At 38.3% G+C, this 23778-nt stretch overlaps 1 pseudogene; it reads right to left on the bottom strand.

Moving 5' to 3' along the window:
• The window catches only part of LOC132360811 (small ubiquitin-related modifier 2-like), a 28346-nt pseudogene extending 6232 nt beyond the window's left edge, over positions 1-22114 (bottom strand).
• Positions 22115-23778: the final 1664 nt, after the last annotated feature.

Raw genomic sequence — 23778 nt, 5'->3', positions numbered from 1 at the left:
GCACCATCATTCCTTTACTGGCCAGAATCCTTATACTGAAATGATTTCATCCGATCTTTGCTTTTTGATGAGGTTTAGAAGCCATAACTAATGAATGCATGAGATCAGTTGTTTTAGTCTGTTTGGGCTGCTATAACAAAATACCATTGACTCTGTGGCTTATAAACAATAGAAATTTATTTCTCACAGTTCTGGAGGCTGGGGAGTCCAATACCAAAGTGTTGGCTTACTCAGTGTCTGATGATGGCTGGCTTTCTGGTTCATACACAGCCATCTTTTCATTGTGTCCTCACCTGGCAGAAGAACAAGGAATCTCTCTGGGGTCCCTTTTATAAGGGCACTAATCCCGTTTGTGACGGCTCTTCCCTCAAGACCTAATCACATCTCAAAGGCCCCACCTCCTAACACCACCACCTTGGGGGTTAGGATTTCAACATATGAAATTTTGAGGGTACAAACATTCAGTCCATAGCATTTAGTGATGCTCTTCATTTGTTTAAATAGAATTAAAATTTTATGGTAGTCTCTTTTTTGGTTTGTTTGCATGTATCTTATTTAATAATTTTTATAATAACGAATCCATGAAATTAGTGGTGTTACAAACTTAGTTTGAATTTCAGTAATCTATGAACTTGGTCAAGTTACTTAATTTACACATATATAAAAAGAGAGTTTTAGTATTTACCTTGCAGAGTGGCATGGAGATTAAATGAAATTGTGTTTTAGGCTGCCCTCGTAGCCAAAGCCGGGAATATTCATGCATTAATATAGAGATAGTTATTTTCTTTAAGACATTTTAGGTAGTTTTTTTTTTTTTTAATAAATTTATTTATTTATTTATTTATTTATTTATTTATTTTTGGCTGCATTGGGTCTTCATTGCTGCGTGTGCGCTTTCTCTCGCGGCGAGCGGGGGCTACTCTTGGTTGCGGTGTGCGAGCTTCTCATTGCGGTGGCCTCTCTTGTTGCAGAGCACGGGCTCTAGGCCTGCAGGCTTCAGTAGTTGTGGCACACAGGCTCAGTAGTTGTGGCTCCCGGGCTCTAGAGCACAGGCTCCATTGTTGTGGTGCACGGGCTTAGGTGCTCCGCGGCATGTGGGATCTTCCCAGACCAGGGATCGAACCCGTGTCCCCTGCAATGGCAGGCAGATTCTTAACCACTGCACCACCAGGGAAGTCCCCTAGGTAGTTTTAAAGAATGGCAAATTAAAAAAAAATTGTGTCAATTGTACAAATGTTTCATACTCTTACATGCTAATTCAATTTATTTTCAGAAATAAAATTTCTGAGAAGGTAGGTCATTTAATAATCCTAAGCTTTTTGAGGAAGAGCCTTTAGTTATATCTTGGTAATATATAAAATCTAGACTGTGAGGAACAGTCAGATACATCCCAGAATGTCTCAGTAGGAGAGCAAGGCTCACTGACTATGAGAACATGAGCTGTTCTCAGAGGAGTCAAGTCTCATGGGGTAGGGCCCAACTATAAAGCTGAAGGTTTAGAATAGTAGCACTAGAAAGACCTAGGTAGAGCCATTTCCTAGACTATAGGGACTTGAGTGCAGTGTTGGGCCACAATGTCAAGAACAAAGAAAATGCACATGAAAGATGTACATGGACCCAAGGTCAAAAAACAACAATTAGCTGTAGAGACTTATGCTAAAATTTTTAAATTTCTTAATTTTCCATTGACCAAATTCAAGATTGATCCTAGATTTTGGATGGAGCTGGACTTGCAGGTTTTTAACTTTCACCAGTTATCAATTTGTGTCAAGAACTGTGGAAGATGTCAAAGGCCCCTGGAAAGATTATGGAGCATGAACTAGGCAAGGCATTTCATTGGCTAATTTCCTACATTCTTCCTAAGTAGGAAGGATGTGGTCTTTAGACATAGAGAAATTCACTTCAAAACAGTGACTATCCAATGATACAAATGCAGAAGATGAAATGGTAAGGTTAAGCATGGACAATTGTTGTAGAGTAGACGTATGTTTTCTTTGCCTACTCAGTACCTCTCTCTTTTTAAAAAAAATTTTTATTGAAGTATGGTTAATTTACAATGTTGTGCCAATCTCTGCTATACAGCAAAGTGACTCAGTTATACCCATATATACATTCTTTTTCTATGTTCTTTTCCATTATGGTTTATCACAGTATATTCAATATAGTTCCCTGTGCTGTACATTCAGGCCTTGTTGTTTATCCATTCTAAATGTAATAGTTTGCATCTACCAACCCCAGACTCCCAGTCCATCCCTCTCCCTCCCCTCCCCACCCCTTGGTAACCACAAGTCTGTTCTCTATGTCTTGATTCTGTTTCTGTTTTGTAGACAGGTTCATTTGTACCATATTTTAGATACCACATATAAGTGATATCATATGATATTTGTCTTTCTCTTTCTGACTTACTTCACTTAGTATGATAATCTCTAGTTGCATCCATGTTGCTGTAAGTGGCATTCTTTCATTCTTTGTTATGGCTGAGCAGTATTCCATTGTATATATGTACCACATCTTCTTTATCCATTCATCTGTTGATGGACATTTAGGTTGTTTCCATGTTTTGGCTATTGTGAACAGTGCTGCTATGAATGTAGGGGTGCATGTATCTTTTTGAATTATAGTCTTGTTCGGGTATACTCCTAGGAGTGGGATTGGTGGATCATATGGTAATTCTATTTTTAGTTTTCTGAGGACCCTCCATACTGTTTTCCATAGTGGCTGTACCAACTTACATTCCCACCAACAGTGTAGGAGGGATCCCTTTTCTCCACACTCTCTCCAGCATTTATTTGTAGACTTTTTAATAATGGCCATTCTGACTGGTGTAAGGTGGTACCTCATTGTAGTTTTGATTTGCATTTCTCTAATAATTAATGATGTTGAGCATCTTTTCATGTGCCTATTGGCCATCTGTATGTCTTCCTTGGAGAAATGTCTATTAAGGTCTTCTGCCATTTTTCGATTGGGTTATTTTGTTGTTGTTGAGTAGTATGAGCTGTTTGTATATTTTGGAGATTAAGCCCTTGTCTGTCGCATCATTTGCAAATATTTTCTCCCATTCCATAGGTTGTCTTTTTGGTTTTTTTTTGTTTGTTTGTTTTTTATGGTTTCCTTTGCTGTGCAAAACTTATAAGTTTGATTAGGTCCAATTTGTTTATTTTTTAATTTCTATTGTCTTGGGAGACTGGCCTAAGAAAACATTGTCAGTACCTCTCTTAAACTCATAATCCATGTGGTTTGAGTGAATTTGAACTCTCAAAGAGAGAGGTAAACATGCAACCAAAATTGGGCCAATCAAACCACTCTCTAACCTTAAAGTGATGGGTTGAGGATGGGCACATGACATTTCATCTAAATTCTCATATTAATGGTCATGAAGTTGTTCATAACTTACCACACTTTTAGTATCTGTAGGGTCTCTAGTGCTATCCTCTCATTCTATCACTGACATGGGGTAATTTAAGTTCTCTCTTTCATTCCTTTTTCTTTTTTTCTTTTTGGCCGCATGCATGTGGGATCTTAGATCCCCAACCAGGGATCAAACCCATGCCCCCTGCAGTGGAAGTACGGAGTCTTAACCACTGGACTGCCAGGGAAGTCCCTCATTCCTTTTTCTTGATCAGTCTATCTAGAGGTTTATATTCATCTTTTGGATTGATTTTCTCTATTATTTTTCTGAGATTTTGTTGTTTTCCTGTAAAGAGTGCTGGAATTTGTTCTGGCAGATAATAAGATTAACTCATATATCAGTTTGATCATTTTGAAGCTCGTTTTAAAGTCCCTTTAGTGTGAGTACAGATAGAATAGCCTTTACTTTAGCCCCAATTCTAATGTCTGGCCTCTATGTAGTTTCTAATGAATACACTTTGTGTTCACTGGGGCCATTTACTCTTGCTGTTGCCAACTTGAATAATTCCAGGCCCTATGTGAGCTCTGGAAATTTCTCATCTTACAGCTTTCTGAAATTGTTCTTTCTCTAGAAGTTTTTCCTAGTTTGGCCCCATGGGATTTCCCCACCCATTTGCATGGATTGCTATTCAGCCACAGACTTAAAGTGACCCCAAAATAAATTTATAGAACTCTTTCTGTGCATAGCTTTTTCCTCTCAGGTATTCTGCCTTGGGAATTTTAGCCACTTCTACCTTCCTGAAATCGGAGCTCTTTCTCTAGACTTTTCAGGTCATTCCTTTCTATTCTGCTGTCTGGAAGTTACATCAAGGCAGAAAGTATGGGAAATTATAAGGTTTACCTCATTTGTTTTACTTCTCTCTGGCATCACAGTCCTATACTACCTGCAGTCCAATATCTGAAAATAGGGTTTTTTTTTTCATATATTTTTCTAGTTTTCTGGTTGTTTATGACAACCAGAAAGGTTAATTCTGAATCATGATACTCCTTCATGCTTGAAAGTGGTAATCAACTTGCCTGCTTTTTTTTTTTTTTTTTTTGGTTGCTAGTAGTGCAATAGACAAAAGAGTTCTTATATATCTGAGTAAATTGCTGAAGAACTCATTGGAACTTTAAAGGACAATCTTAATAACTAATTTTCCCTGCAACCCACTGTTTGCACATATAAAGGAAAAGTAAGAATATCTGATTCAGATGAACACAGATATAAGCACATCCAGGGCTCATGAACCTTGACTTCTGCCTATATGCTGTGCCTCTAACTGGCTTATGCCTCTAACTCTCTGAGATATGTGTAATTTTTGGTAGGAATTACTTGCCTGAAGTTATCTACAGAGAATTTATTCCCTATCAAGGTCATTTAGCAGGGGATATTTGAATCATAGCGACTCAAGGTTTTATTATTCCAAGTAATTTTGAATTCTAGATGGGAACCTTTAAACTAAGAAACACTTTTGACTTCTAAATGAATTACTTTGATGTTGCTTTTATAGACACTGTAATAGGCAGTATTGTTAAGAGGAATTTGAACTAATTAGCATTAAAAAATGAGTTATTTCTATTTTACTCCCTTGAGGGGCAAAGAAGAAATAGCATAGGGGAAATAGCATAGAAGAGGAAAAACGGAAGCTAGAATGGAGGAAAACTAGTAGGGTAGGAGGCGAGAGCCACAGTTATATATTTTTTAAGGTTGGGAATTAGTAATAAGGAGGAGAAGGAAGGGGGAGACAAGAAGACTAAGGAAAGAGAAGGTATTTGAGAAAAGAGACCGCCTAATAATAAATGTTGTTCATGTTTCTGTGATGTAAATATTTCTAATACCCCACATCTTTGGTAGAATTTGCTAGACACATAAAAAACTGAGTGAATGAATTCTGTAGAATTTTGTAGAAATTAAAGACCATTTGTTTTGTAGAAATTTTGTAGAAATTAAGGAAGACTATTGGTTTCTACATTTGGATTGGCACCAGGCAGAACAAAAATAACATGCATGAAATGGAAATTCTTCTCTAAACTGAGTTAGTATTGGGAAAAGAAGCTTGGAGTCAGATTTGTGACCATACACTCCTGGGAATTTTCATAAATCTGAGAGAAGACATTAAATATTTTAAGTTTCATGGAAGGGAGATCTAGCAAAATATTATTGTAGGTCTTTTGAGCGGAAGGTCCCTAAGTGACCTTTGTGTTAACCCTAGGCTCTGTGCTGCCTAACACCAGTAAGACTCCAAGAGTCACTGAGCATCTGTTATTAATCTACTGCTGCTGGCAACGGCAGTCTGCTGGGGGAAAATTATGCAGAGAAAAGATTATATTTCTTCCTCGTATGTTGGCAGAGGATTAGGGGGAAAATTATGTGAAAAATGAAAGGATTTAATATAAATGTTATATGATAAACTAGCTTTTTTTGGGTGACACTTGCATTATCAGACTGAAAGTATGGTGGTGAGCTGGTGTGAAGGTTTTCTTCAATACTGCTTAAAATAATAAATGCAAAGTTATTTTTAAAGAAACTTAGTCACCCAGAATTTATTTCATTCCCAAAGGCAGTTCATAAATTAAGATTTATACTTAACATGCTGTTTTCTTAATTTGGAACATGTTAGTATAAGAAAATGACACATATTATTTTAGGGCTTCTAATTTAGCTCTTGCAGAAATGGTATTTTTATGCTCATATGAATGTTATGTCATATTTTAATTTTTTTATTTTTGATATGTACATCTAATATTGGTGGTTAGATGGAAATAAGAGTGGGCAATATATTATCTAGTATTCTATCAATTGGAACTCTGTTTTATAGCATACTTACACACAGTGAGAACTGAAGATAACAATGTAAAACACTGTAAGACTTCGGTATACATTTTGAATTATTTTCTTGGGAGTATTATAAGTTAAATTGTACTTGATTTTATTTTAGCATTGTGACATGGCATGAAAATTTATAATTTTCAATGATAAAAATAACTCACTGTTGTGTATCATACATTATCTTATTTTTTTCCTCATAATGAGATTTGGAAACAGGCTCAGAAAAATAATGCTTATCTGTGGCCTAATGGCTAACATACTGCCTCTTAAATTTTACAAATGTTAAGTATATGTAGATTTCATGTTAATGATTTATTTTAATCTTCAAGAGAATTGATACGGTGGTTGGAATAAGTACCCAGCAGGATTCAGTCACAGTTGCATGATTTAAACTATAATTTTATGCCATAGATACATTTTATTTGAGATTCAAATATTAAGCAGTTCCTTTGCATTTAGAAATATATGTGGGGACTTCCCTGGTGGCACAGTGGTTAAGAATCTGCCTGCCAATGCAGGGGACATGGATTCGAGCCCTGGCCTGGGAAGATCCCACATGCCATGGAGCAACTAAGCCCGTGCGCCATAACTACGAGCCTGCGCTCTAGAGCCCGCGAGCCACAACTACTGAGCCCATGTGCCACAACTACTGAAGCCCGTGCGCCTAGAGCCCATGCTCTGCAACAAGAGAAGCCATGACAATGAGAAGCCCACGCACCACAACGAAGAGTAACCCCTGCTCACCACAACTAGAGAAAGCCCGCGCACAGCAACGAAGACCTGATACAGCCAAAAATAAAAACAAATAAATAGGTTTATATATAAAAAAATATATATATGCGGGTAATGATGTTTAATAGTTTGCTAAATTTAAGTACTGAAAATTATTAACTTTAATTTTTGTCCTCACCTAAGTGCTGTAAATGAGCATGTGCTACTCACAGAACAATAAAGCCAGCTACCATGCATTCATCAAAGCAGTTAATGAACACAGTAAAACAAAATGGAATGAAAAAGAACCCTATGTAGTATTTATAATATTTTTGTTTTTAAAAAATCTGAATATTTGAAAATTAATAAAGCTGTGTGACATGTAGGAAATAATTTGTACAGTTATTGGTTGCACTTACCAGATGAATTGACTCTTTTCAAACTTCTTTTTTAGTCCAAACATATCACCCTGACTGCCTCACAAAATCAAACTGCAAACACAAATTGATGTTCTGAGCCAGTTGTTTCCCGATTTTTAAATTTCACAGACTGGTGAAATTAAAAGGAAAACAAATGAAGAGGTTGGCCCAGGTTTGTTAGTACTTCCTGTTGCCAGTGAGAGCATTAGACAGAACAAAACAAAATTTGCAACTATCATTATTTTATAAAAGAAGAGGATACATAAATACCCCACACCCCCCCCAAAAAAAAGAAAAAAGGAAGGTTATAATCTCATATACTTGAGAAAAACAGTTTATAAAACAAATTATCTTCTTCACTCTCATTGATTTTTCATTTTTCATGCTATGAACTTCCAATCTCATGTTCAGAAAACTTCTAAATGGGCATCCAGGGAATACAATTCTTGGCTGCTACCCAGACCCTGTTTTTATCTCCCTGGTCAGAGTCTTGGCGTCATACTTCATTTCTGATAGCTGTTTGTGATGGCTTTCTATTGCATAATGCTTCTGATTCCACGCCTGGATTTGTGACCTAGGTTTTTGGGTTATACACATGCCCTTGGCTTTATCATTCTCTGGTATTTAGGGCAAGAAATCCCTGTGCTACCCTCTTGCCCCTTGAAATCCCCACCCTAGTTGTGATAGCCCCAACTTTAATTAAAATTCAGACATGTTTTTCCCCACCTGAACCAAATTTCAGTTCTGCTAGTTATATCAGCACTGTGCATATTCTCTTCCTGAATATTAATGCTTTCTTGTTGCCCATGACATTTAAAAATATACATATTTTGTTCAATTGTATGAAATACTTCACTAGTTGTCTTTAAGTTTTGAAAATGTGTGGGACTTTTTTCATTACTTAAAAAATAATTTACTGAGGTGAGCCTCACATGATAATGATTCACAAAGTTTCAAAATTAAAGGATGGTATTTTGAGGATCCTCTAGCAGGTAGCTTAGAGTTAAAGGGAGCCTTAGAGGCCATTGTTCCACTATTCTACTCACACTGCATAGTGAAAACATCTGAATTAAATGGCCAGCCAACCTCTATTTGGATACTTCTAATGATGAGGAGGTCATCACCTTGTGAGATTGGGCATCATCATTGGAAATTTGTCTAGAATGACCTGAAGTCTGTAAGCCTATATCTTTTTCTAATAATAGCCCTTTGATGATTTCAAGATAGTTGTTAAATCTTCCAGGAGTCTTTGCTTCTCTAGATTAAATATTCCTAGTCCCTTCAACCTTTTCATTTACTTTTCATATGACATATTTTTCAGATCTTTAATCTTTCAGACTTAATTTTCCTATATATGTTGACTGTTCTGACAACGTTCCAATTCTCCTTGACTCCAAAAGCTGGACAAAGTATTTCTGACAAAACAGTCTTATAAAACATAGAATGGTAGACTATTTCTTTTGTATCATCTGGACAAAGTACTCCTAATAATAGGATATAAGACTGGATTAGATTCTTTAAGGTGTTCACATGAGTTTTTTTACCAACTAAAATCCCTAGATTTAATCTTTGCTGCTGAAATAGGTTCTTTCTAACCAGTTCTTATACATTTGAATTTCTGAACCAAAATTTGGGGCTTTAGATTTATCTTTGTTAAAATTGACCTTGACAATATATTTAGCATTCACTGTAAGATGGAGATGCTTCACATTATAGACTGAGAATATTTTGAATATTAATTTTATAATTTATAATAATATATATTTCTCTCCATTTCCTATTATTTACACATTCAGCTTAGATTTTCAAATCTGTGTCAATGATAAACATTAACATGAATCTGTTCAAGGACTATATTTTAGACCTCCCATCAAGTTTACGCTGTCATTAATTCATATTATTTGGGTAGTTGTCTAAAAGTCATGAATCCAATTAAGTATATTTTATTATTCAGACCATGCTTTTATACAAGGGTATAATTGGAAACTTTATTGCTTGTAGTCTAAAAGATAATGGTGTCCGAATAGCCATCTCAAATGTAAAATGACCCAATTCAATAATTTTTGCATATGTTATTTTTGTTTTCTATAAGTTCATTGGACTTTTTTTCTGTTATAATTAAAATATAATGTCTTTATCAAAAATGTTTTTATTCTGGGTTCTCTAGAAAGCAGAGCCTGAGGCAACAAAATGTTGCTGCCTAATGAGGTGGAAATGTGTGTGGTAAGATAGAGGCAAAAAGAGAAGAGAGGCAAAGAAAGACATGAAACAGAGTGAGCTGGAAACAGACCCAGTAGGTTGCTCAATGGGCATGTTTACTTGGCATTCAGCACTTCCTGGAGGATTGTAAAAGGGAATCACACCTCAGAGTAGTCTGTGGAAGAGAGTTAAAAGGGAGAAATGCATCTGCCTAGCTCTGTGCTCTCCCGCTTTGCATTTGTTAAGGTTCACCCACACTAACTCCCCACATTCCCCCAGTTCAGCTATCTTGTCCCTCACCTGACATATCTGCACTAGTAGGTACATGATTAGCTGGCATCAAATCTCAAACTTGGAATTAAACCGGGTGTATTAGTCAGCTCAGGTTGCTGTAACAAAATACCGTAGACTGGCTTAAAGAACAGAAATTTATTTCCACAGTTCTGGAGGTTGAGCAGTCCAAGGTCAGGGTGCCAGCATGGTTGGGTTCTGGTGAGAGCTCTCTTTTTTGGATTGCAGACAGCTGCCTTCTTGTTGTGTCTTCACCTGGCAGAGAGAGAGAGAGAGAGCGCGCGAGAGACAGTGTGAGAGCTAGCTCTCTGGTGTCTCTTCTGTTAAGGGCAATAATCCCATCATGAGGGCCACCTTCATGACCTCATCTGTACCTAATTACCTCTCAAAGGCCCCATCTCTGGTTATCATCACTTTGGGGCTTAAGGCTTCAGCATATGAATTTTGGGGAACACAATTCAGTTTAAGCAATCCACACCTGCCCACCACCCAAGTTCATGTTCTTCTCTCATGCAAAACACATTCATTCCATCCCAGTGTCCCCAAAACTTTTAACTTGTTCTAGCATCAACTCTAAATTTAGTCTAAAGTCCAGAGTCTCATCTAAATATCATCTAAATCAGAAATGGGTGAGAATCAATATACAGTACATCCTGAGGCAAAATTCTCCAACTATGAACTTGTGAAACCAGGCAAGTTATGTGCCTCCAAAATAAAATGGTGGACGGGAATAGGATAAATATTCTCACCCAAAAAGGGAGAAATTGGAAGAAAGAATGGGGTGACAGCTTCCAACCAAGTCCCAAACCTAGCAAGGCAAATTACATTAGATTTTTTTTTTTTAACATCTTTATTGGAGTATAATTGCTTTACAATGGTGTGTTAGTTTCTGCTTTATAACAAAGTGAATCAGTTATATGTATACATATGTTCCCATATCTCTTCCCTCTTGCATCTCCCTCCCTCCCACCCTCCCTATCCCACCCCTCTAGGTGGTCACAAAGCACGGAGCTGTTCTCCCTGTGCTATGTGGTTGCTTCCCACTAGCTATCTATTTTACGTTTGGTAGTGTATATATGTCCATGCCACTCTCTCACTTTGTCACATCTTACCCTTCCCCCTCCCCATATCCTCAAGTCCATTCTCTAGTAGGTCTGTGTCTTTATTCCCGTCTTGCCACTAGGTTCTTCATGACTTTTTTTTTTTTTTTTCCTTAGATTCCATATATATGTGTTAGCATACTGTATTTGTTTTTCTCTTCCTGACTTACTTCACTCTGTATGACTGACTCTAACTCCATCCACCTCACTACAAATAACTCAATTTCGTTTCTTTTTATGGCTGAGTAATATTCCATTGTATATATGTGCCACATCTTCTTTATCCATTCATCTGATGATGGACACTTAGGTTGCTTCCATGTCCTGGCTATTGTAAATAGAGCTGCAATGAACATTTTGGTACATGACTCTTTTTGAGTTATGGTTTTCTCAGGGTACGTGCCCAGCAGTGGGATTGCTGGGTCATATGGTAGTTCTATTTGTAGTTTTTTAAGGAACCTCCATACTGTTCTCCATAGTGGCTGTATCAATTTACATTCCCACCAACAGTGCAAGAGTGTTCCCTTTTCTCCACACCCTCTCCAGCATTTATTGTTTCTAGATTTTTTGGTGATGGCCATTCTGACCGGTGTGAGATGATATCTCATTGTAGTTTTGATTTGCATTTCTCTAATGATTAATGATGTTCAGCATTCTTTCATGTGTTTGTTGGCAATCTGTATATCTTCTTTGGAGAAATGTCTATTTAGGTCTTCTGCCCATTTTTGGATTGGGTTGTTCGTTTTTTTGTTATTGAACTGCATGAGCTGCTTGTAAATTTTGGAGATTAATCCTTTGTCAGTTGCTTCATTTGCAAATATTTTCTCCCATTCTGAGGGTTGTCTTTTGGTCTTGTTTATGGTTTCCTTTGCTGTGCAAAAGCTTTTAAGTTTCATTAGGTCCCATTTGTTTATTTTTGTTTTTATTTCCATTTCTCTAGGAGGTGGGTCAAAAAGGATCTTGCTGTGATTGATGTCATAGAGTGTTCTGCCTATGTTTTCCTCTAAGAGTTTTATAGTGTCTGGCCTTACATTTAGGTCTTGAATCCATTTTGAGTTTATTTTTGTGTATGGTGTTAGGGAGTTTTCACAGAACTAGAACAAAAAATTTCACAATTTGTGTGGAAACACAAAAGACCCTGAATAGCCAAAGCAATCTTGAGAACGAAAAATGGAGCTAGATTTTTTTAAAAATTAATTAAGTAATTTTTATTTTTGGCTACGTTGGGTCTTCATTGATGTGCATGGGCTTTCTCTAGTTGTGGCGAGCAGGGGCTACTCTTCGTTGCAGTGTATGGGCTTCTCATTGCCGTGGCCTCTCCTGTTGGGGAGCACGGGCTCTAGGTGCACTGGTTTCAGTAGTTGTGGCTCATGGGCTCTAGAGCTTGTAGCACACGGGCTTAGTTGCTCTGCGGCACGTGTGATCTTCCCGGACCAGGGCTCGAACTCGTGTCCCCTGCATTGGCAGGCGGATTCTTAACCACTGCGCCATCCGGGAAGCCCTCCTTTAGATTTTAAGTCTCAAGAATAATTCTCTGTGGTTTGATGCTCTGCCCTCCAAGTCCACTGGGAGTGGCAGCATCACCCCCATGGCTCTTGGGGCAGCCTTGACCCTTTGGCTCAAAATTGGGCCGGAAACAATAGAAATAACACACAGTGCTAATTGTGTAAATCAGTGCAATCTTTCAGAAGAGCAGCTTTGCAATGCAAATCAAAAGCTATACAACTTTGCATATCCTTTGATGGCAGTAATTCAAATGCTGGCTATTTATAATAATGATACTTCTATAGTTGGACAAAATATTTCAACACAAGAATGTCTATCACAGTTATAATGAAAAGAGGAAACCCCAAATGCCAGCAACCAGAGATTGATGTATTCATTCAATAGACTAGAATGCAACCAAAAGGAGTGACAGTATCGTACTCAGACCATTTAATACCATGAAAAAGATTCACGGTAAAATAAATGAATAAAGCAGGTTACCAAACAATATTCCAATTATGGTAGATGCTATGGGTACCACAGCTGTATACCTTCACCCTCACTATTTTGGTGTATGCTTGCTGTCCCTCCAGTTGCCAGCACCTACTTCTCTTTGCTTGAGTTTTTTTCATCCATGTGCTTATCAGGCCAGAAGTGCTGAAAAATTATGCCCCTGGATGAGCACTGACCTAGTAATTGACGGAATTCATGTATAAGTAGCCCAGGTCAACACCCCTTTGTTGAGATAACTTTGAGGCCCATGTCTTATACTGACTGTGGGAGCCAGAGTTCCTCCTTGGGATCAGCTCCTGTTGTCCACAGTGGTCACTTCCTGGGTACCATCTGCTTCATTGGCTGCTTCCCCTTTTCTGTCTCACTTTTCTACTCTCCTACCTAGGTTTCCTGACATCATCACTAAAATGAACTACTACCACTCGAATATTTGTCTGAAGGTCTTCTGCTAGGGAAATCCAACCTAAAACACAAATTCAAACAGAATTTCAATAGAAAATAATATGTCTATATAACACTGACTGAAAATACATAGATTGAATTAGACTGAATTGGCAATATTGGTTATTACTGGAGATGGTGAGATTATAGGTGGGTATTTTCTTTTTACTTATTTGTATTATCTTTAATGAAGTTTTAAAATAACTTTTAAGAATAAAGTTATTTTAAAGAGGAAAAATTAACAAATACTTTATCACCTGTTCTCTCTTTCACAATCCCATTCTCATTTCAGTCCCTTCAAAGGAAAGCTACTTAATATGAGTTTCATTGGTTCATAGTTCAAAGACTTATTGTATAATTATATAATGGTTTTCAGTCAAAGGAATATTAAAGGTAATACAGGCAGTTCCTGCAGCAAGTGAATTTCAATTTTAAACTTTCAATATTCTCTCTGCCTTGACTACATCTTTAAATATTTTAGAGCTGAGAAATCCTCTTTTTCACCAAAAGAGGATTAACCTGCAGAATTTTAGGTATAGAGATCCATGAAGAATATCTTCTTCCTATGTTATATTATTTATCATGAAGTAATTCTGATTCCTTCTAGATAAAAAGGTATCAGACCTTATGATGAACTTCAGAAATGGTAATTTTCACAAAAGCTTGAAGGGCAGTTGTTTATGTAGTTCCATGCAGTTATATTTGTAGAGATGGAGAAAAAAGTAAATTCTCTAGACAAATCATTGAGTCTATAAAATGAGTTGTGTAGGGAGTAGGGAAGGACATTGAACCAAGAATCAGGAGACCTGATTTCATAGGCTTGGACCAGCTACTGACCTGTTCATTCAGATGTGGGTGTGGTGAACTTCAAGCAGAGAGAAAAGGATGAGTAAATTAAAGGAATGAGTTCATGTCTACTGGGAACAGACAAGTTACATGAGTGATCAAACTTGGACTGTTATTTGTTTTTCTACATTTAATAAAGACATGGGTATTGAGAACAATGTCTCTACCCCAAGAAAAGCAGTGGTGGAGGTGTGACTGATGAGTAGTAAATGCACTCAGCCTCAGTTACAAAGGTGTGATGGGAACTGTGGTCCATGGGTGATTGTACTCGTTTGCTAGGGCTGCCATACTAAAATGTCACAGACTGGTTGTCTTAAACAACAGGAACTATTTTCTCCCAGTCCTGAGGTCTCTCTCCTTGTCTTGCAGATGACCACCTTCTCATTGTTTCTCTGTGCACAGGTCCCTGGTGTCTCTTCCTCTTGCAATAACACCAGCCCTATTGAATTGGACCCCACCCTAATCAACTCATTCTAACTTAATCACCTCTTGAAAGATCTTATTTCCAAATAGGGTTGCATTCTGAAGTACTGGGGCTTAGTATTTCAACTTATGAATTTTGGAGGGACACAATTCAATCCGTACCAGTGACTTAGGTAGGAAGGTAGAAGAATGATAAGGGCTCAGGTTTTGAGAACCACTGAACTCCATAATTTAATGATCCATCAAAATCTATGTTGAATCTTAGCTTACATATTTTCAAAGCTATATCAAGAAAAATATATCTAAAATTATATTTCTATTTATCTGTTTATTTTCTTTTTAATTGTAAATATAGAAATTGGCTAAAAATTGGCTCCACTTAAAAGTCGGTTGACTATGGAACATTCACACACAAAAAATTGTTTACATATTAGGGGAAAAGAAAAATGTCAATAAATTCCCCAAAGTATAAATCCCGAACCTAAAAAGCAACAGGGTGAAAAAAATCAATGACTAAAAGATGGTAAAAACAAAACAAGCAAAGCAAAGGCATACAGTAAAATAACCACAAAGAAATCATTTTTAAAAAGAAACTCTTCTAAAAACTCAGGTTAAAAAGGCAAGTAAGACTTTCCTGGTGGTGCAGTGGTTAAGAATCCGCCTGCTAATGCAGGGGACGTGGATTCGAGCCCTGGTCCGGGAAGATCCCACATGCTGCGGAGCAGCTAAGTCCATGCGCCACAACTACTGAGCCTGCACTCTAGAGCCCGTGAGCCACAACTACTGAGCCCGCATGCCGCAACTACTGAAGCCCGCACGCCTAGAGCCGATGCTCCACAACAAGAGAAGCCACCGCAATGAGAAGCCCGTGCACCGCAACGAAGAGTAGCCCCCGCTCGCCACAACTAGAGAAAGCCCACGTGCAGCAAGGAAGACCCAATGCAACCAAAAAAAAAAAAAAAAAAGGCAAGTAAAAAACTATGTGGTACACAAGGGTAGTAAAAAAAAAAAAAAAAAAAACCTTTTCAATTGTTATTCTTCAGTGCTCTGAAATTATGATGTTATTATATCACAGTTGTAATAATAGATTAATATTCATTAATAAATGGCATTTTAAACCTTTATATTCTTTTTCAAAAGAAAAATCAAAATACATGGGCTGTACATTCAGTCTCAGAAGGCAGATAAATTGCAATACTAAAGAAATAAAATAAAGAAATTAATGAAGAGCAGAAATTAATGAAATGGAAATTAAAATATTGTTGTCAGAGCTATTTCTTTGAAAAGACGGTATAAGACACATATATGCAACCTCAGTAATGAGGAGGTATTTACTCAGATAATGAATAATTTAATCATTTTAAATGAATATTAACTATACGTTTATACCAATGAATTTGAAAATATAAAAGATATGAATAACCTTCCTGAAAAAAAGATAGCAATTTGGATTCAAGAACTGGTAGAAACTATAAAGAAAGATAGTCAAAGAGCTTTCTCCTCCATCTCACCCCTGGCTCATAGGCACAAGATTCAAATGTTTGGACAATAAATCCAATCCAACTTCAAAGCACAAGAAATTGAGATTTTTAAGCTATTGCAAAGCATAGATAAAGATATACAAATAAGCAATTCATGCTCTGAAAGCGGTACACAAAAAAAGAAATTCTCAAACTTATTTGATAAATGAACATAGAAGCAAAAATATTAAAAGGAGCCATCTATTCTAGAAGAATATTAAAATAATGTTATGCCATATTTCACAAATGCAGAGACGGTTCAATGTTCAGAAATCTATTGAAGTTATTCACTGCATCAGTAATTATGGAGAGAAAGTATATTACAGATGCTAGAAAGGCCATTTGATGAAGTTCAACATCCATTTCTGGGGAACAACTTTAGTAACTTGGAAATTTTAAAATTTTGCTTAATTTGAAAGGTTTTTTTTAAAAAAATCAGCACTTAACAGTAGAAATCATACTCATAGAGAAATACTAGAGGAATTCCCAGTAAATTTAGGAAAAAGACGACGATATCCACTCTCATTACTATTATTTAACATCAGACTGGAGATCAAAGGATGTAAGTGGGCAGTTACAGAAGAAGAAATGCAAATTATCAATGAACAATAGCATGAGAAAACATGCTCTTGTTGGTCATAGTAACAGGAATGAAAACTAAAACTTCTATAAAATACAAAATTTTTATATTGGATAAAACACGAATAGTGTTGGATTTTGATGAAATTGTTCCCATTACCCACGCCCTTCTTACACCTTCAGAGGTGACCACATCCTGCCCTCTCTCTGTTTGTGCTCCCACTTCTCTCTGGATTACTGCAAAATTACTTTATAACTAGGTCTTTACTAATCCCAAAGCCTCAAGTCATCCTCTAAAAGTCAGTGGATTTCTCTTCTGGACAAAACTCTGCAGATGGGTCTGAGTAATTGAGAGAGGGGTGGGGTAGGAGGAGAGCTCTGGTCCTGTGGATGGTGGTGGTTTTTTCCTGAAGTATCTAAGAATAAACACAGCTTGCCACTGTGAAGATTGATTTCCTTCCTTCCTTCCCATTAACATGATGTGTATCTTATTTCCTGTAGAATAAAAACCCTTACATTATTTTGCAAAGGTGCACTCTTTCCCTCCTTGTTCAAGGTTAAACTACAAATCTTTACCACATGTATCTGTCTGTGAATAGAAAATGACCAAGTTGCTGCTCTCTGATACCCAGAAGTTTCCATTGACCACCTTACTGGATTTGCAGGCAGGCAGAATGGGGTGGAGGACATTTCAATTCACTCCCACCTCAGGAGCCACTGGAAAAGCAATTGCATTATATGCTTGAACTGATCAACAGAAAACTGCAGCCAGAGTCCACTCGAACTGGTAGTCTATGGTCCTTTAATAATAAAAGGACTAAGTTAAACCAAGAAAGTAGGTACAAGAATCCATCTGAAAATCAGCCCCTGGGTTATCTTCCTTAGATCTGGAGGCTGTGTTAACTGTACTGCAGGGGTCAGAATCACCTGTGCACCCTGCTCCAGCAGGGTCTTTATCTCTGGCTCAACGTACAATACAACATATTCTTACTTGGGATAGTGCCCTGTCCACAAAAAGTCATATATTTCCTCCTGTTTAAACCACAGGAAGTTAGCATTGTTGATTTTGCTTTTGGCCAAACCATAAAGAGCTTAAAAATGACTGGTGTGGAGGGATGAAAATAAATTCTAGAGACTCCATTCCATTACTCAGGGGGGCAGAAATGCTCTTTGAGGTTTTCTCTAGAGACTTCACTGAGGGCCAGATTTAAAAACAAGAATAATCATAAAGACAGAAAGCTAACTGATAGTCCACCATTTTGGATGCGAGATGGATGGACAGAGATATCAGGGTGTGGGATTTGAAGGCATGAAGTTTAGGGCAGTCTAGGATCAGCAACCCCTGCAGTCACACAGGACTGCCACATGGGGGTGGCAAACCTTTGCCATCGTGAAGTGGCAAGCGCCACTTGCTTTCAAGGTCCTGTGACTCTCGGATGAGATATCACGTGTCTCATGAGCTACCTAAAAGCAAGTGTTCATACACTGGTGTAAATATTCATGACTTTGTTTTCTTTAGAAGACATCTCATAAGTAGAAAATCATTAATATTTCTCTCCACGATATCACGCATTGCTCCATAAAAAAGGGAATACTTAGAAATTCCGTTGTGAGCTTACTCATTTTTCTCTCAATAGTAGAATATATTTCCCCTCTCCTTAAAAACAGTTCATTAATAATATTTGGTGGTTCCTGTAGCTTTGTTCCAAATACTTTAATTCTCTCAATATCCCTATTACATGGAGATCAAATCCTTTGGGTTCCTCATTATCCTTATATAATAGTGTTTCATCTAAGTCCTCCTCCTTCAACGGAACATTGGAAATATTTTATATCTTAAGTTTACCAAGCCTCACCTACCAGAAATTCTTTTTTCCTACTTTTCTCCTCTCATTCAAGCAGTTGATTTCTATCTCTATATTATGTTAACATTGAATATTGCTAGCTGCTGTCTCCTGATATGCATCCTCTCCTTATCTATAATGACACAACTCCTGAATTTTAGCTGTACATCCTTTTCACCTCTCTTCTTTTCCCCGCTAGCTGGATGGAGGTGGCCTGGACCATGTAAGTAAGCGAATCATCTTAACGATGGCAGAGCAACAAGATTAAAGAGTCCTCGTCCATCTAGCTAACTTTCCTTGGACTACTTAAATCTGGATATTTAAAAGAAAATATACCCTATCTTATTTAAGACACTGTAATTTGGGGATTCGGTTATAGCAGGTGAGCCTACGTCCTGACTAATACGAGCATCTATATGTGCCAGCTAATAGCTGAGTACTTTATTAAAGTGCATTATCACATTTAATTTGCATAATCACTCTGTAAGGTGGGTCTTGTCCTTATTTCCATTTTACAAATGAGTAAACCTAGGGGCAGAGGATTACGAAGTTTGGCCAAGGTCACGCAGCTAATGAGTGAGAGAACTAGAGCCTCTGCTCTGAACCAGCATGCCATACATCTACTCAAGGATGGATCCATCCCTTCTTTCATTCCTCATGTATAATTAAGACCAGGGTTTGACAATCCCTCTTGATGATAGTTTCATAATCTATTCCCTTCCTTTCTCTCCAGCCCTACTACCACCAACCATCCTTATTTCCCCTAATTGTTTTCCCAGTTACCAGTCATATTCTTCTCTATTCCTGATTCATTCTCATTTAGCCTACAAAGTTACCTGCCCCCCAAATAAATTTGACTGCTGTGTGTTGCCTTTGAATTCCTTGTTGAATTATTTTACAAAAGCTTTCATATATGATATGGCTCCTGGAATGTCTTTTTTTTTTCTTTTTTGCAGTTGTAAAGTATAATTTTGTTTTATAATCAGTTATTTACTTATTTTTAATTGAAGTATAGTTGACTTATAATATTAGTTTCAGGTGTACAGTATAGTGATTCAGTACTTTTACAGATTATACTCCATTAAAAGTTATTACAAGATAATGGCTATAATTCTCTGTGCTATACAATATATCTTTGTTGCTTATCTATTTTATACATAGTAGTTTGTATCTCTTATCCCTTATCCTTAACTTGCCCCTCTCCCATTTCCTATCCCCACTGGTAACCAGTAGTTTGTTTTCTATGTCTGTGAATCTGTTTCTGTTTTGCATATGCATTCATTTGTATTATTCATTTTTGCCCCACTACTGCTGCCAACCCCTTCCCTTCCCTCCATTCTCTAGGTTCCAATGATACTTAATTGACCTTCCATGCCCATCGCATGTTCAGCTATATTTATTCTTGCCTTGGAGCTTTTGTACTGCTGGGACTCTTACCTCTTGATTCTCCCTGGTTGACTTCTTCTTCTTCACCTTCAGCTTATGCCTGAATTTTGGGAAGCATGCCCTGACTCTCCAAGTCTTTGCTGGCTGATCAATTCCATAGCAACCTCTGCTCATTTATATCAGGTATAACATTCTGCTTTTACGTCTTTGATGCATTCCTGACAAGGCTGTGAGCTCCTTGAGATCAGGTCTATTTTGCTTAGTGCCTGGCACAGAGTAGGCCTTTAATAAATATATTTTGAATGACTGAATAAGTGGATGAAATTGGGAGGGGTCAGCAGATGTTCATGAGACTCTCTAGGGCTGAGCCTGTGGCCTTGGTTTAGGTCTGAAATTTTGAACTCCAGGCATTGGAAATATAACTGGTGCCTTCTACATGCTCACCTAAGTATCTCAGTTGAAGCAAGATGATACATCAAGCCTGTTACCAGTGGAAGGCATTAGGGTTAGACAGTGATTATTAAGGTGGTGAGTGCTTGTGTTTTAACTCTTCAACTTGTAATTATGCATCCCTTTCTCCCCCCCAACCCCAAATGGTGAAGGAAAACAATTTCTCTGCTGCTGGTTTCTGCAGCTGGTGGTGTTGGGAGTGTTCATGCACTGGGTGTATGGGGTAGATGAAGCCTCAAACCTCCCACTTTTAGGGTGAACACACAGAACAAGTTTTGTGATGTGCTACAGTGACCTCTGTTCGAAGAGTCAGGAAATCTGGGTTATTGTTTTTGTTTCTAGACTCACAGCCAAATCTCTTAGGGAGCCATGCGTCTGCCCCAACATTCAGTAAGTCCAGCCATGCTGCACCAGCTCCGTTCTCAGAGGAGGGGAGGACTCGCGGTGATAGGAACAGCAGCTTTGGGAGGAAGTTGTGGGATAAGGAGTGAAGAAGTTTTTGATGAGTTGGAAAGGAGAAACAACTCTAGGCCACATTGAGCTCTTCATATTTTCTCTTAAAGTGACCACCATTCATAGCTTTTTCTTTCTTTCCAGCAAAGTGTGGGGTGAGAGAGTAGTGGCCAATGGTAATCATGATCTAGGTTCAAGAACTTCAAATCAAGTTAGTTATCCTTTATTCTTACTCCCTAGATTTAGATGGTTGCCAAGATCTTTAAATTCTGCACGTAAAACACCATTGCTGTCTGTCTCTTATATTCCATTTTAACAGGCATCACTGGTGTAGGCCCCAGTGACTCAGAGTCATCAGAATTATTGTAGCAATGTCCTCTCCAGCCTCCACGTCTCTAGGTGCAGCATTTTTTAAACTACCCTACACACCACAGCTCATTCAACCCTCATAAGGGCTGTATTGACCTGGTCCAAAGCACTGAATGTTCCCTGTTACTATCAGGATAAATTTCAAGTGCAAATAAATCAAGATTCTCACAATCTGGATGCAGTTTATCTTTCTGATATCCTTTCTCATTATTCCTCTAGGTTGACTATACTTGTAACTGACCTTGTTGGGGGCACACACACGTGTGAAATCCTAATTTTTTCTCCATTCACTTTCTTCAGCCAGCTAAAGCTCTTTAAATGGTAGCTCCATCAGTTTCCATGGCATCTTGGTCACTCTCGTTCTCAAAAAGTCCCGTCTAGTACAAATTTAAACTCTAGTCTTATCTCCTCCCTTCCACTTAACACAGGCTCCATCTGTGTCCCAGGAGATCTTCAGGATGGTAGGATATTGTCTGCTCTTGCCCTCTTCTTTTCTTTTCTCCCCTGATTCTAGATCCTCTGGTGTTAAGGAGTAGGGAGAGGGTCAGGGATGAGTCCCTTTTCCTTGTGTGGCCGTTGGTGTGGTCTTCCCTCTGGGGCTGTCCCTGTTACTCTTAACACTGACTCAACATCAACGCTGTCTGTGTTTCAGGCCTCCCGGTGTTAGCTCCGGGGAGAGGGAGCTATGAGTGTCTGGGCTTCCCTGTGGAGGCTGGGGTTCTTGGAGAAGGTCCATTCTGGATCTTCCTTTTCTCAGATCTTACTTTGTCTCAGTCTCTGACAAAGCAGTATCCCTGCAGCCTTTGGTGCTGGAGTAACACTCCTCTGTTGCCTGCAGGATGGCTTCACTTGGCTCCTTTTCCATGACGTCCATCTGACACACAGGAAACCATGCAGCAGCTTTTCCTTGTCAAATTGTGAGCATCTGAGCTGCTCCATGGCTGCATCCCTTCCCCCTTCCCCACCCTCTCTGTCTTTTTCCTCAGGTCACCGTATGTATAAACCTACTTCTGATCATGGGATGAATACCATTTACCCTTATATACTGACTGAATCTCTTGAAGGCCCTCTCACTTGGCTTTAAGGGAGGATTGATCTCCTTGTTCCCCCTTCATGGGGAACTGAGGGGACAAATAATATAAAACTCTTGCCCTGGCAGATGACTTACATTCTGACATTTCCTCCATTGCCCCACCCCCTCCATTGCACATTCCTCTGCTTGTGTGGATTGGATGGGACAGTTGTCATGAGGTGCTGGCTGGAGGGGAGATGAGATGGCTTATGAGTTACCTCTAAAAAGCCTTAAAGAGGTGTCTGCTCTTTCAAGAGTTTTCAGAATGTTCTTGTCAGCTGTCAGTCCCTAGCTTTAAGTTGTAGTCCCAATTCTGGAGAAAACAGGAAAAGTCTGACTGTTTTCTTACAAGTTCTCAGATAGGCATATTTCTCCTAATAAAAATAATAGCTAAATTTAATGAGCATCTAAGATCCTACGTACCGTACAAACCACTTCAATGCATTATCTCATTTAGTCCTCTGACAACCCAATGGAGTACGCATTGTTAGTATTATATTCGTTTTATAGATGAAAGCAACTGAGGCTTAAATCAGTTACACAGTTCTTCTCAGGTCACATGTGTGGAAAGTGGCAGTAGCAGGACAGGAGCCCAGGTCCGTGTGACCTGAACCTGTATGACATATTGACTCCAGACACACCATGCACTATGGCTTTACTCCTGTTGTTGACATTGGACTTGAGAGAGTATTCAGTAAGATATTTCCATCATACAGAGGAGAACCTTCCCCTAGAGAGGGCAGGCAAATTTGTCAAGGCCACACATCAGAACTTTCCTCAAATGCCTTCTTTACTCTCCTCTATATCCAAACCCTACATAGCCTTCAACACCTACCTCAGATTCCACCCTATCCCACCTCCCAAAGACTTCCCTGTCCAGCCCAGTCCTCAGTGGTCTCACATTCGTCTGAAACTTATGCCACTTTCTGCTGGTACCATGCACATGACACGCCCACGTAGACTGTCTTGGCATTTCCTTAGTTGCCATGTAACTAATTTAAAAAATCATTTCATGTGCTCATGACTTCCTCCCTCACATAGATTGTCAGTAACATGAGCATTACGTTAAAAAATATTCCCTCATGTTGTAATTTTAATTCAGTTTGTCTATTATCTATTGGTGGCCCTTTTGGGAACAGGTGCTTAGATATGCCGATGGAGTCTTGATGAAGGTGATACAATTCCTTGTTTCGTTTACCCTAACTCAGAGTTTTAAAAAGCTGGCCTAAAAATACTCCATGTGTAGCTGCTGCCATACAGTGACTGAAACACAAAACTGCCTGACATTCCCCTCTGCAGCCATGGTGGCAGCACAAACAGGGCCGATCTTTGTGCTTGCTTTTCTAAACGAGTGTTGTGTACTTGAAAAGAAAAATAAAAAGAAGTTTAAAAAAATGTGTTGAGCACCTAACACAATGTACCTAGAGATGAGTAAGAAAATCCCTAATCTCAAGAAA

The sequence above is a fragment of the Balaenoptera ricei genome, chromosome 2 (assembly GCF_028023285.1).
Source record: "Balaenoptera ricei isolate mBalRic1 chromosome 2, mBalRic1.hap2, whole genome shotgun sequence".
NCBI lineage: Eukaryota > Metazoa > Chordata > Mammalia > Artiodactyla > Balaenopteridae > Balaenoptera > Balaenoptera ricei.
Note: the sequence above shows the minus strand (reverse complement) of the source record. Positions and strands in the feature narration are given on the sequence as shown.